The sequence below is a fragment of the Aquarana catesbeiana genome, linkage group LG12 (assembly GCF_042186555.1).
Source record: "Aquarana catesbeiana isolate 2022-GZ linkage group LG12, ASM4218655v1, whole genome shotgun sequence".
Lineage (NCBI taxonomy): Eukaryota > Metazoa > Chordata > Amphibia > Anura > Ranidae > Aquarana > Aquarana catesbeiana.
This window is the reverse complement of record NC_133335.1, coordinates 127955119-127970790: the sequence shown is the minus strand read 5'-3', so window position 1 is coordinate 127970790 and position 15672 is coordinate 127955119.

Genomic DNA, 15672 nt, shown 5'->3' with positions numbered 1-15672 from the left:
GGCCTCTTCTAACCCTATGGCACACTTCTTTGGGTTTGCAGTTAAGCCAGCGTTTCTAATGGAATTTATGACAGCCTGCACGTTGGGTAGGTGACTTTCCCAGTCTGTACTCCAAATAAGCACATCTAGATAATCTGCTGAATAGCGTTGATGTGGGCTAAGAATCTCATCCATCATCCGCTGGAATGTAGTGGGAGCTCCATTTAGGGACATACTGATATCTGGATATACTGCCACAAGCCCTCTGGAGTTGCAAAAGCTGTTTTTCTTTTGATTCCTCTGTCAGGGGAACCTGCAAATACCCTCTAGTGAGGTCAAGGGTGGTTATGTACCTGGCGGGGCCCACTAACTCATCAACCCGTGGCATGGGATAGGTGTCAAACATTGACACTTCGTTCAGTTTTCGGTAGTCATTGCAAAATCTTAAGGACCCATCTGGTCTGAGAACCAATACTATAGGACAGGGATATGCAATTAGCAGACCTCCAGCTGTTGCAAAACTACAAGTCCCATCATGCCTCTGCCTCTGGGTGTCATGCTTGTGGCTGTCAGAGTCTTGCTATGCCTCAATGGACTTGAAGTTCTGCAACAGCTGGAGGTCCGCTAGTTGCATATCCCTGCTATAGGACTACACCACTCACTTTTGGACTTCTCTATCACCCCGCGGTCAAACATCCTCTGTACTTCTTTGGCTACTGCCTGTCTATGGGCCTCTGGAATTCGTTTTTTTAAAGAATTATACTTATAGAAAATGTGAGAAACTGCGCTTAGAGGATGGATATAGCTTCTGGCACTTCACTAGACATAAAATAGTGCACAATCAATTATATACAGTGGGGCAAAAAAGTATTTAGTCAGCCACCAATTGTGCAAGTTCTCCCACTTAAAAAGATGAGAGACGCCTGTAATTGTCATCATAGGTATACCTCAACTATGAGAGAAAAAATGTGGAAACAAATTCAGACAATCACATTGTCTGATTTTTGAAAAAATGTATTTGCAAATTATGGTGGAAAATAAGGTAACTATAATTTGGTCACCTACAAACAAGCAAGATTTCTGGCTCTCACAGACCTGTATCGTCTTCTTTAAGAGGCTCCTCTGTCCTCCACTCATTACCTGTATTAATGGCACCTGTTTGAACTTGTTATCAGTATAAAAGACACCTGTCCACAACCTCAAACAGTCACACTTCAAACTTCACTATGGTGAAGACCAAAGAGCTGTCGAAAGACACCAGAAACAAAATTGTAGACCTGCACCAGGCTGGGAAGACTGAATCTGCAATAGGCAAGCAGCTTGGTGTGAAGAAATCAATTGTGGGAGCAATAATTAGAAAATGGAAGACATACAAGACCACTGATAATCTCCCTCGATCTGGGGCTCCATGCAAGATCTCACCCAGTGGGGTCAAAATGATCACAAGAACGCTGAGTAAAAATCCCAGAACCACACGGGGGACCTAGTGAATGACCCGCAGAGAGCTGGGACCAACATAACAAAGGCTACCATCAGTAACACACTACGCCGCCAGGGACTCAGATCCTGCAGTGCCAGACGTATCCCCCTGCCTAAGCCAGTACATGTCCGGGCCCGTCTGAGGTTTGCTAGAGAGTAGGGATTAGCTTCGTGTTCGAGTCGAACCCATGTTCGACTCGAACATCGGCTGTTCGATCGTTCGTCGAATTGCGAACGATATGGGCCGTTCGCGCCAAATTCGTGTGGCGCGTCACGGCCCATAATTCACTGCGGCATCGCAGTGCATTGCTGGCTGATGATTGGCCAAGCATGCACTATGACCCGCATGCTTGGCCAACTTACAGCGCCGCCTGAACAGAGAGCCGTAATTGGCCAAAGCCAAGGAGGCTTTGGCCAATTATGGCTCAGGGGATTTAGTACACGCCTCACACTATATAAGGCCGCCTGCACGGCGGCCCTGTGTAGTGTGTGTTCCGGCGTTCATTGAGAGAGAGAGAGAGACAGACAGTGACATTTGATTTGAGTTAGATAGATTAGGCAGAACAGTCAGTCAGTTAGCTGCACTTACAGTGTATTGTGTATATATATGCATCCCAGGTGTTGCATATATATATATATACACTGTATTCAGTTTAGCTAGATCCGTTCTTGTTATCTTCCTACTGACAGGCAGGCTTGTCTTGTTACAGTATTTACAGCTACCTGAAGAAAATTACTGGTGTTCCTTTGATCCTATTAGTACCACAGTCAGGCAGCTAGACTATTTACAGTTAGTGCAGTGCGTCCTGCTCACAGTGTTCAGCTAGATCCGTTCCTGTTATCTTCTTACTGACAGGCAGGCTTGTCTTGTTACAGTATATACAGCTACCTGAAGAAAATTACTGGTGTTCTTTTGACCCTATTAGTACCACAGTCAGGCAGCTAGACTATTTACAGTTAGTGCAGTGCGTCCTGCTCACAGTGTTCAGCTAAACCTACAAGTTAGTGTGGTGCGTCCACCTCACAGCGTTCAGCTAGATCCGTTCCTGTTATCTTCTTACTGACAGGCAGGCTTGTCTTGTTACAGTATATACAGCTACCTGAAGAAAATTACTGGTGTTCTTTTGATCCTATTAGTACCACAGTCAGGCAGCTAGACTATTTACAGTTAGTGCAGTGCGTCCTGCTCACAGTGTTCAGCTAAACCTACAAGTTAGTGCAGTGCGTCCTGCTCACAGTGTTCAGCTAGATCCGTTCCTGTTATCTTCTTACTGACAGGCAGGCTTGTCTTGTTACAGTATATACAGCTACCTGAAGAAAATTACTGGTGTTCTTTTGATCCTATTAGTACCACAGTCAGGCAGCTAGACTATTTACAGTTAGTGCAGTGCATCCTGCTCACAGTGTTCAGCTAAACCTACAAGTTAGTGGGGTGCGTCCTGCTCACAGTGTTCAGCTAAACCTACAAGTTAGTGTGGTGCATCCACCTCACAGTGTTCAGCTAAACCTACAAGTTAGTGCAGTGCGTCCTGCTCACAGTGTTCAGCTAGATCCGTTCCTGTTATCTTCCTACTGACAGGCAGGCTTGTCTTGTTACAGTATATACAGCTACCTGAAGAAAATTACTGGTGTTCTTTTGATCCTATTAGTACCACAGTCAGGCAGCTAGACTATTTACAGTTAGTGCAGTGCGTCCTGCTCACAGTGTTCAGCTAAACCTACAAGTTAGTGGGGTGCGTCCTGCTCACAGTGTTCAGCTAAACCTACAAGTTAGTGTGGTGCGTCCACCTCACAGTGTTCAGCTAAACCTACAAGTTAGTGCAGTGCATCCTGCTCACAGTGTTCAGCTAGATCCGTTCCTGTTATCTTCTTACTGACAGGCAGGCTTGTCTTGTTACAGTATATACAGCTACCTGAAGAAAATTAATGGTGTTCTTTTGATCCTATTAGTACCACAGTCAGGCAGCTAGACTATTTACAGTTAGTGCAGTGCATCCTGCTCACAGTGTTCAGCTAAACCTACAAGTTAGTGGGGTGCATCCTGCTCACAGTGTTCAGCTAAACCTACAAGTTAGTGGGGTGCGTCCTGCTCACAGTGTTCAGCTAAACCTACAAGTTAGTGTGGTGCGTCCACCTCACAGTGTTCAGCTAAACCTACAAGTTAGTGTGGTGCATCCACCTCACAGTGTTCAGCTAAACCTACAAGTTAGTGGGGTGCGTCCTGCTCACAGTGTTCAGCTAAACCTACAAGTTAGTGGGGTGCGTCCACCTCACAGTGTTCAGCTAAAGCTACCTGTAGAAGGTTGGTGGTGTTCTCATACTACAGGCAGGCAGTTGATTTTGCTAGCTGCAGTATCAGTACATATATATATATATATATATATATATATATATATATATATATATATCCCAGCTTAGTGCAGCTACAGGCCATTAGTATGTCTGGAAGGCCAAGAAGGAGAGGCAGACAGTCACAAGCCAATAAGAGAGGGCAAGCAGGCTCTGTGTCTAGTGCTGGTCATGGAGACGGTGCATCCTCATCAGCATGTGGCCGTGGGACACGCTTGGGCTTTTTTTCGGCAGCTGGCCGTGTTGAGCCACAACATGCGGAAGACTTGGTCGAGTGGATGACCAAGCCGTCCTCATCCTCCTCATCCTCTCTCACCCATGCCCAGGGTACTTTGTCTGGCAAAGCAGCAGCCTCTTCCCTCGGCTCAATGTCATCAGTGACTCCTTCCCTAGCCCCACCATGTCCTCCTGAGGAGTCCCTCGAACTGTTTGACCACAGTGTTGGGCACATGCTCCAGGAGGATGCCCAGCGTTTGGAAGGCTCTGATGATGATACTGAGCTCGATGAAGGCAGTAACATGAGCGCAGACAGAGGGGGTGCCCAAGAAGGACAGCAATCTGGCAGTCATGCTCCCCCTGCTGCAGCATACTGCCAGGTTTGCTCCAGTGATGAGGAGGGAGGGGATGATGAGGTCACTGACTCAACGTGGGTGCCTGATAGGAGAGAGGAGGAGGAGGAGGAGGCGGCACATCACCAACGAGGCAGAATGGCCTCCAGGGGCCAGCCTAAGGGCAGCACATTGACTGCATCACACCCCAAAGCTCCACATGTGCAGGGCGCTGCAGTCTCTGCGCGTTATTCAAAAAGTTCTTTGGTGTGGGCCTTTTTTGAGACGAGTGCATCAGATCGCACCGCTGCTATTTGCAACATATGTCTCAAGCGTATCTCGCGTGGCCAAAACATCTCCCGCTTGGGTACCACATGCTTGACCAGACATATGTTGACCTGCCATGCAGTTCGTTGACAAGCGTATCTAAAAGACCCACACCAAAGAACAAAGAGGACCTCTCCTTGCTCCTCATCAGCTGAGATCTCCAACCCCACTATACCTTCAGTCCTCTCTGAGACCTGCACTGAGAGGAATGAAGGTGTAGAATTAGGTGTGTCACAGCCAAGTACTTGTGGGCAATCTGCTTTTGGTACACCGATGTCAGATTGTACCAGGCAAATTTCCCTGCCCCAGCTGCTGCACCGCCGAAAGAAGTTTTCTCCCAGCCATCCACATGCGCAGCGGTTGAATGCTAGCTTGGCAAAATTGCTAGCACTTCAACTGCTGCCTTTTCAGTTGGTAGACTCTGCCCCCTTCCGTGAGTTTGTGGAATGTGCGGTTCCTCAGTGGCAGGTACCTAAATGCCACTTTTTCTCACGGAAGGCGATTCCGGCTCTCTACTGGCATGTGGAAGGCGATGTCCATGCCTCGCTGGACAGGGCGGTCAGCGGTAAGGTGCATATTACCGCTGACTCATGGTCCAGCAGGCATGGACAGGGACGTTACTTAAGTTTCACGGCGCATTGGGTGACTCTGCTGGCAGCTGGGAAGGATGCAGGACAAGGTGCAGTAGTGTTGGAGGTTGTTCCGCCACCACGCCTCCAAAATGCTAATGATTGTGACACACCTCTCTCCTCCACCCCCTCCTCTTCTTCTTCCTGTGCTTTGTCCTCGGAACCAGCGGTGCTCCGTAGCCATTCAAGGGGCTACGCAAGTACGCAGGCCAAAAGATGCCATGCGGTGCTTGAGCTGGTGTGCTTGGGGGACAGGAGCCACACTGGGGCAGAGGTTCTGTCAGTTTTGTAGGGGCAGGTTCAGAGGTGGTTGACGCCACGCCAACTTAAGGCAGGAATGGTGGTTTGCGACAATGGCACCAACCTCCTCTCTGCCCTCTGACAGGGACAAATGACCCATGTGCCCTGTTTGGCTCACGTCCTTAACTTGGTGGTGCAGCGGTTCTTGGGCAGGTACCCGGGCTTACAGGATGTCCTGAGGCAGGCCAGGAAAGTCTGTGTGCATTTCCGCCAGTCATATAATGCCAGTGCTCAACTGATGGATCTCCAAAAAGAGTTTAACCTGCCCAAGAACCGCCTAATCTGTGACATGCCCACCAGGTGGAACTCAACGTTGGCCATGCTGCAGCGGCTGCACACGCAGCAGAGGGCCATCAATGAGTACCTGTGCGACTATGGCACCAGGACAGGGTCAGGGGAGCTTGGTTTTTTTTCCCCACGCCAGTTGGCCATGATCAGGGATGCATGCACTGTCCTGTCACCATTTGAGGAGGCCACGAGGATGGTGAGCAGTGACAGTGCATGCATCAGTGACACTGTCCCCCTTGTTCACCTGTTGGAGCACACGCTGCGTGGAATAATGGACAGGGCACTTGAGGCAGAACAGAGGCAGGAAGAGGAGGACTTCCTTAGCTCTCAAGGCCCCCTTTATCCAGACAGTGTCCCTGCGTGCCCACCGATCACACAGGAAGAGGACGAGGAGGAGGAGGAGGAAGATTGTGTCAGTATGGAGGTGGAGCCTGGCACTCAGCATCAGCAGCAGTCTTTAAGGGATCAGTCCCAAGAAACACATGGACTTGTACGTGGCTGGGAGGAGGTGGCTGCGGACCATGTCGTCCTTAGTGACCCAGAGGACTCCGGACCGAATGCCTCAGCAAACCTACGCTGCATGGCCTCCCTGATCCTGCAAAGCCTGCGTAAGGATCCTCGTATTCGTGGTATCAAGGAGAAGGACCAATACTGGCTGGCAACCCTCCTTGATCCACGTTACAAGGGTAAGGTTGCGGACCTTATCTTGCCATCGCTGAGGGAGCAGAGGATGAAACATCTTCGGGAGGCCTTGCAGAAAGGTCTGTGCAACGCGTTCCCAGAGACTGGGAGGTTACATAGTACATAGTTACATAGTAGGTGAGGTTGAAAAAAGACACAAGTCCATCAAGTCCAACCTATGTGTGTGATTATGTGTCAGTATTACATTACATATCCCTGTATATTGCGGTCATTCAGGTGATTATCTAATAGTTTCTTGAAGCTATCGATGCTCCCCGCTGAGACCACCGCCTGTGGAAGGGAATTCCACATCCTTGCCGCTCTTACAGTAAAGAACCCTCTACGTAGTTTAAGGTTAAACCTCTTTTCTTCTAATTGTAATGAGTGGCCACGAGTCTTATTAAACTCTCTTCTGCGAAAAAGTTTTATTCCTATTGTGGGGTCACCAGTACAGTATTTGTAAATTGAAATCATATCCCCTCTCAAGCGTCTCTTCTCCAGAGAGAACAAGTTCAGTGCTCGCAACCTTTCCTCATAACTAAGATCCTCTAGACGCTTTATTAGCTTTGTTGCCCTTCTTTGTACTCGCTCCATTTCCAGTACGTCCCTCTTGAGGACTGGTGCCCAGAACTGGACAGCATACTCCAGGTGCGGCCGGACCAGAGTCTTGTAGAGCGGGAGAATTATCCTTTTATCTCTGGAGTTGATCCCCCTTTTAATGCATGCCAATATTCTGTTTGCTTTATTAGTAGCAGCTTGGCATTGCATGCCATTGCTGAGCCTATCATCCACTAGGACCCCCAGGTCCTTTTCCATCCTAGATTCCCCCAGAGGTTCTCCCCCCAGTGTATAGATTGCATTCATATTTTTGCCACCCAAATGCATTATTTTACATTTTTCTACATTGAACCTCATTTGCCATGTAGTCGCCCACCCCATTAATTTGTTCAGGTCTTTTTGCAAGATTTCCACATCCTGCGGAGAAGTTATTGCCCTGCTTAGCTTAGTATCGTCTGTAAATACAGAGATTGAACTGTTTATCCCATCCTCCAGGTCGTTTATGAACAAATTAAATAGGATTGGTCCCAGCACAGAACCCTGGGGAACCCCACTACCCACCCCTGACCATTCTGAGTACTCCCCATTTATCACCACCCTCTGAACACACCCTTGTAGCCAGTTTTCAATCCATGTACTCACCCTATGGTCCATGCCAACGCACCTTATTTTGTACAGTAAACGTTTATGGGGAACTGTGTCAAATGTTTTTGCAAAATCCAGATACACCACGTCTACGGGCCTTCCTTTATCTAGATGGCAACTCACCTCCTCATAGAAGGTTAATAGATTGGTTTGGCAAGAACGATTCTTCATGAATCCATGCTGATTACTGCTAATGATATCATTCTTATTACTAAAATCTTGTATATAGTCCCTTATCATCCCCTCCAAGAGTTTACATACTATTGATGTTAGGCTAACTGGTCTGTAATTCCCAGGGATGTTTTTTGGGCCCTTTTTAAATATTGGTGCTACATTGGCTTTTCTCCAATCAGCTGGTACCATTCCAGTCAATAGACTGTCTGTAAAAATTAGGAACAACGGTCTGGCAATCACCTGACTGAGTTCCCTAAGTACCCTCGGATGCAAGCCATCTGGTCCCGGTGATTTATTAATGTTAAATTTCTCAAGTCTAATTTTAATTCCGTCCTCTGTTAACCATGTAGGTGCTTCCTGTGTTGTGTCATGAGTAGGGATGAGCCGAACACCCCCCTGTTCGGTTCGCACCAGAACATGCGAACAGGAAAAAAGTTCGTTCGAACATGCGAACACCGTTAAAGTCTATGGGACACGAACATGAATAATCAAAAGTGCTAATTTTCAAGGCTTATATGCAAGTTATTGTCATAAAAAGTGTTTGGGGACCTGGGTCCTGCCCCAGGGGACATGGATCAATGCAAAAAAAAGTTTTAAAAACGGCCGTTTTTTCAGGAGCAGTGATTTTAATAATGCTTAAAGTCAAACAATAAAAGTGTAATATCCCTTTAAATTTCGTACCTGGGGGGTGTCTATAGTGTGCCTGTAAAGGGGCGCATGTTTCCTGTGTTTAGAACAGTCTGACAGCAAAATGACATTTTGAAGGAAAAAACTCATTTAAAACTACCCGCGGCTATTGCATTGCCGACAATACACATATAAGTTCATTGATAAAAACGGCATGGGAATTCCCCAAAGGGGAACCCCGAACCAAAATTAAAAAAAAAAAATGACGTGGGGGTCCCCCTAAATTCCATACCAGGCCCTTCAGGTCTGGTATGGATATTAAGGGGAACCCCGGCCAAAATTTAAAAAAAAAAAATGACGTGGGGTTCCCCCTAAATTCCATACCAGACCCTTCAGGTCTGGTATGGATTTTAAGGGGAACCCCGCGCCAAAAAAAAAAAAAAAAAACGGCGTGGGGTCCCCCCAAATATTCCATACCAGACCCTTATCCGAGCACGCAACCTGGCAGGCCGCAGGAAAAGAGGGGGGGACAAGAGTGCGGCCCCCCCTCCCTCCTGAACCGTACCAGGCCACATGCCCTCAACATTGGGAGGGTGCTTTGGGGTAGCCCCCCAAAACACCTTGTCCCCATGTTGATGAGGACAAGGGCCTCATCCCCACAACCCTGGCCGGTGGTTGTGGGGGTCTGCGGGCGGGGGGCTTATCGGAATCTGGAAGCCCCCTTTAACAAGGTGACCCCCAGATCCCGGCCCCCCCCCTGTGTGAAATGGTAAGGGGGTACATAAGTACCCCTACCATTTCACGAAAAAAGTGTCAAAAATGTTAAAAATGACAAGAGACAGTTTTTGACAATTCCTTTATTTAAATGCTTCTTCTTTCTTCTATCTTGCTTCATCTTCTGGTTCTTCTGGCTCTTCTGGTTCTTCTGGTTCTTCCTCCGGCGTTCTCGTCCAGCATCTCCTCCGCGGCGTCTTCTGTCTTCTTCTCCTCGGGCCGCTCCGCACCCATGGCATGGGGGGGAGGCTCCCGCTCTTCTCTTCTTCTCTTCTTCTTTTCTTCTTTTCTTCTTTTCTTCTCTTCTTCTCTTCTTCTTCATTTTCTTCTCCGGGCCGCTCCGCAATCCATGCTGGCATGGAGGGAGGCTCCCGCTGTGTGACGGCGCTCCTCGTCTGACAGTTCTTAAATAACGGGGGGGGCGGGGCCACCCGGTGACCCCGCCCCCCTCTGACGCACGGTGAATTGACGGGACTTCCCTGTGGCATTCCCCGTGACGTCACAGGGAAGTCCCGTCAATTCACCGTGCGTCAGAGGGGGGCGGGGTCACCGGGTGGCCCCGCCCCCCCGTTATTTAAGAACTGTCAGACGAGGAGCGCCGTCACACAGCGGGAGCCTCCCTCCATGTCAGCATGGATTGCGGAGCGGCCCGGAGAAGAAAATGATGAAGAAGAGAAGAAGAGAAGAAAAGAAGAAAAGAAGAAAAGAAGAAGAGAAGAAGAGAAGAGCGGGAGCCTCCCCCCCATGCCATGGGTGCGGAGCGGCCCGAGGAGAAGAAGACAGAAGACGCCGCGGAGGAGATGCTGGACGAGAACGCCGGAGGAAGAACCAGAAGAGCCAGAAGAACCAGAAGAACCAGAAGATGAAGCAAGATAGAAGAAAGAAGAAGCATTTAAATAAAGGAATTGTCAAAAACTGTCTCTTGTCATTTTTAACATTTTTGACACTTTTTTCGTGAAATGGTAGGGGTACTTATGTACCCCCTTACCATTTCACACAGGGGGGGGGCCGGGATCTGGGGGTCACCTTGTTAAAGGGGGCTTCCAGATTCCGATAAGCCCCCCGCCCGCAGACCCCCACAACCACCGGCCAGGGTTGTGGGGATGAGGCCCTTGTCCTCATCAACATGGGGACAAGGTGTTTTGGGGGGCTACCCCAAAGCACCCTCCCAATGTTGAGGGCATGTGGCCTGGTACGGTTCAGGAGGGAGGGGGGGCCGCACTCTTGTCCCCCCCTCTTTTCCTGCGGCCTGCCAGGTTGCGTGCTCGGATAAGGGTCTGGTATGGATTTTTGGGGGGACCCCACGCCGTTTTTTTTTTTTTTTTGGCGCGGGGTTCCCCTTAAAATCCATACTAGACCTGAAGGGTCTGGTATGGAATTTAGGGGGAACCCCACGTCATTTTTTTTTTTAAATTTTGGCCGGGGTTCCCCTTAATATCCATACCAGACCTGAAGGGCCTGGTATGGAATTTAGGGGGACCCCCACGTCATTTTTTTTTTTTAATTTTGGTTCGGGGTTCCCCTTTGGGGAATTCCCATGCCGTTTTTATCAATGAACTTCTATGTGTATTGTCGGCAATGCAATAGCCGCGGGTAGTTTTAAATGAGTTTTTTCCTTCAAAATGTCATTTTGCTGTCAGACTGTTCTAAACACAGGAAACATGCGCCCCTTTACAGGCACACTATAGACACCCCCCAGGTACGAAATTTAAAGGGATATTACACTTTTATTGATTGACTTTAAGTATTATTAAAATCACTGCTCCTGAAAAAACGGCCGTTTTTAAAACTTTTTTTTGCATTGATCCATGTCCCCTGGGGCAGGACCCAGGTCCCCAAACACTTTTTATGACAATAACTTGCATATTAGCCTTTAAAATTAGCACTTTTGATTTCTCCCATAGACTTTTAAAGGGTGTTCCGCGGCATTCGAATTTGCCGCGAACACCCCAAATTGTTCGCTGTTCGGTGAACTTGCGAACAGCCAATGTTCGAGTCGAACATGAGTTCGACTCGAACTCGAAGCTCATCCCTAGTCATGAGGATAAACACTGCAGTTTTGGTTACTGAAGCCCCCCGATTCACTCGTGAAGACTGAGGAGAAGAATAAATTCAATACCTTTGCCATCTCCCCATCCTTTGTAACCAGATGTCCTTCCTCATTCATTATGGGGCCAATATGGTCTGTCCTCCCTTTTTTACTGTTTACATACTTAAAGAATTTCTTGGGATTTTTTTTGCTCTCCTCCGCTATGTGTCTTTCATGTTCTATCTTAGCCATCCTAATTGCACCCTTACATTTCTTATTACATTCTTTATAAATTCTGAATGCTGAGGATGATCCCTCAACCTTGTATTTTTTGAAGGCCTTCTCCTTTGCTTTTATATGCATTTTTACATTGGAGTTAAGCCATCCAGGATGTTTGTTTGCTCTTTTAAATTTATTACCCAATGGGATACATTGGCTAATGCCCTTATTTAATATGCTCTTAAAGCAAACCCATCTCTCCTCCGTATTCTTTGTTCCTAATATTTTATCCCAATTTATGCCTTTTAGCAAGGTTTGTAGTTTAGGGAAGTTGGCTCTTTTGAAATTCAGTGTCTTTGTGTTCCCTTCATGTTTCCTATTTGTGTGATTTATACTGAAACTAATTGACCTGTGATCGCTGTTACCTAAATTGCCCCGTATTTCCACATCTGTTATCAGGTCTGTATTGTTGGTAATCAGTAGATCTAATAATGTTTTATTTCTAGTTGGTGTGTCTACCATCTGACCCATAAAATTGTCCTGCAAGACACTAAGGAACTGGCGAGCCTTAAATGAATGCGCGGTTCCCTCCGCCCAGTCTATGTCTGGATAATTAAAATCCCCCATTATGATAACACTTCCCATCCTTGCTGCTAATCCAATTTGTGATAGGAGATCCGTCTCCACTTCCTCCCTCAGGTTAGGGGGCCTATAGCATACTCCCAGTATTATTTTCCCCTTAGCTTCATCCCTTTGGAGCTCTACCCATAAAGATTCCACCTCCTCCCTAGCCCCCTCAGTGATGTCATCTCTCACACTCACTTGTACATTATTCTTGATATATAGGCATACCCCTCCCCCTTTTTTACCCTCTCTATCCTTGCGTTATAGGGTATACCCTTGAATGTTTGCCAGCCAATCATGAGAGCTGTTGAACCAGGTCTCTGAAATTCCCACAAAATCCAAATCCTCCTTGTACAACAGTATCTCTAGTTCACCCATCTTGTCTGCCATGCTCCTGGCATTGGTGAACATGCCACATAGTTTAGACTGGTCGCATATTGTCCTCATATTGGGTGTTTCAAGATTGCAACTAGGACTTGCTACTATACTCACCTTGTGTTTTTGTGCTTTGGTTAACCTACCACTAATGCCCCCAATACTACCCTCTGGATTATCTTCCGTGCTGGCTATCACTGTCTCTGGACCCTCCCCCTCATCGCCTAGTTTAAAAACCCCTCTAACTTTTTGGCCATCTTCATTCCCAGCAGATCTGCACCCTCCTCATTTAGGTGCAGTCCGTCCCTTCTATAGTACCTGTTACCGACTGAGAAGTCGGCCCAGTCCTCCAGGAACCCAAACCCCTCCTTACTACACCAGCTCATCAGCCACTTGTTTACTTCCCTAATCTCCCTCTGCCTTTCTGGTGTGGCTCGATGTACCGGTAGTATTCCTGAGAACACTACCTTAGAGGTCCTTTTCCTCAATTTAGCTCCTAAGTCCCTAAAATCGTTCTTTAGGACACTCCATCTGCCTCTGACTTTGTCATTGGTGCCAACGTGCACCATGACAGCCGGGTCTTCCCCAGCCTCTTCCAGTAATCTGTCCACAAGATCCGTGATGTGCCGAACCCGAGCGCCCGGGAGACAACATACTGTTCGGCGCTTCAGGTCTTGGTTACAGATTGCCCTCTCTGTCCTTCTAAGAATTGAGTCCCCTACCACCAGAATCTGTCTTTCCTTTCCCTTTGCTGCCCCCCCACTCTCACTGGAGGAGTTCTTCCCCTGGCAGCTAGGAGAGTCCCTCATCTCCAGCAGTGCTGGTCCCTGACTGGTTACACCAATGTCACTCAATGGAGCGTACTTATTGGGATGCTGCAGTCCTGGAATGGCCTCTCTGGCACTTCCCCCTCTACCCCTCCTGACTGTCACCCATCTACTCTTTGCTAGTGCCTGCACCTCTTTGTCTCCACCCGCCTCTGTGCTGGCCCCTGCCGGCACCTGCCATGTACGTTCCTGGCTCACCTTTAGTATGGATGGACTTCTCAGTGCTGACAGTTGCTTACCCAGATTCAGAACCTGGGCTTCCAGGGAAACAATGTGCTTACATTTTGCACAGCAGTATTCGCCCTCGATCAGATGATCAAGGAACGCATACACGGCAAGATGTACAAAGAGTCGCCTCTCCACACCCGCCGGGCATCGTACCTATTAAATTTAGTGAGGATTTGGGGATTTTACCCTGTCCAAATTACCTAACAGTTACAAACTCCTGTTTCTGGACAATGTGTTGCTGAGGCTTTGGTCAGTCAAAGAAGGAGCGGTGGAGAAGGTGGCCGTCTGACCGATGCGTTCAGACAATTTTTTGGTCCGCAGCCCCAAGGTATGATCGGTTCCAGCAACCATCGCCAGCGTCTGTTTTACATGGTGCAGGTGCATTTTTTTTAAAATCTCAGATCCCTTCAAAGACTGCCTATGCTGATGCTGAGTGACTATCCCTGAGTAATTATCCTCTTCCTCCTCAATCATCACGCTGATAGCTTGAAAGAACATTTTTGGTTCTGGGCGCCACCACCAATGCCTAAGGCACAATTTTTCAGCCCCTGTTTAACATGGGCGTGTGATTACAATTTTTGATGCAATACTTTGCAGCAGGGGTCGTTCCTGCGTTCCAACCAGAGTGTCTGTGAGGGGTTGCAGTGTTGTGGCACCAGCACCAGTGCCTAAGGCCCAATTTTTCTGCCCCTGTTTAACAGGGGCGTGTAATTACAATTTTTGATGCAATACTTTGCAGCAGGGCTCGTTCCTGCGTTCCAACTAGAGTGTCTGTGAGGGGTTGCAGTGTTGTAGCACCAGTGCCTAAGGCCCAATTTTTCTGCCCCTGTTTAACAGGGGCGTGTAATTACAATTTTTGATGCAATACTTTGCAGCAGGGCTCGTTCCTGCGTTCCAACTAGAGTGTCTGTGAGGGGTTGCAGTGTTGTAGCACCAGCACCAGTGCCTAAGGCCCAATTTTTCTGCCCCTGTTTAACAGGGGCGTGTAATTACAATTTTTGATGCAATACTTTGCAGCAGGGCTCGTTCCTGCGTTCCAACTAGAGTGTCTGTGAGGGGTTGCAGTGTTGTAGCACCAGTGCCTAAGGCCCAATTTTTCTGCCCCTGTTTAACAGGGGCGTGTAATTACAATTTTTGATGCAATACTTTGCAGCAGGGCTCGTTCCTGCGTTCCAACTAGAATGTCTGTGAGGGGTTGCAGTGTTGTGGCACCAGCACCACCACCACCACCACCAAAGGCCCAATTTTTCTGCCTCTGTTCAACAGGGGCATGTAATTACAATTCTTGATCTAATATTTCACAGCAGGGCCCATTTCTGCACCCACCAAGAGCGAGTGAGGACTTACAGTGTTGTGGCACCAGCACCACCACCACCACCACCAAAGGCCCAGTTTTTCTGCCCCTGTTCAACAGGGGCATGTAATTACAATTCTTGATCTAATATTTCACAGCAGGGCCCTGTGAGGGCTTACGTTGTTGTGGCCACAACAACACCTAAGGGCCAAATTTATGCTGAGTATATAGGGCAGGCCCCTACTTTCAAACATCTAACTTACAAACGACTCCTACTTGCAAACGGAAGTAGACAACAGGAAGTGAAATGAAATCTACCCCTAGGAAGGGAAATTCTCTCCTGTAAGAGTTAATATGGGAAAAACATTTCTCCTTTCCACTGATGCTTTCCAATCCTTGTTCCACAAAAAACCCAAATTTTCAAAAAACATTTGTCATTGGGACAAAAAGTGAGGTGAAATCTTCTAAAGAGGAGGAAAGACAGCAAAACAAATGTCACAGGGGTGATAACCCTTCCCTATGTTTTCCAAAAAGCTTAAAAAAGATTTTTTGGCTGGAGCTAAACACGTTAAAAATGTACCCGTTCAAAATGACAAACAGATTCTACTTAACAACAAACCTACAGTCCCTGTCTTGTTTGCACTGATTGTATACTACTGTTCAGAGTATATAGAGCCTTGTGGCCCCACACCTTTCCTTATTTTAATTTGGGTGCAGG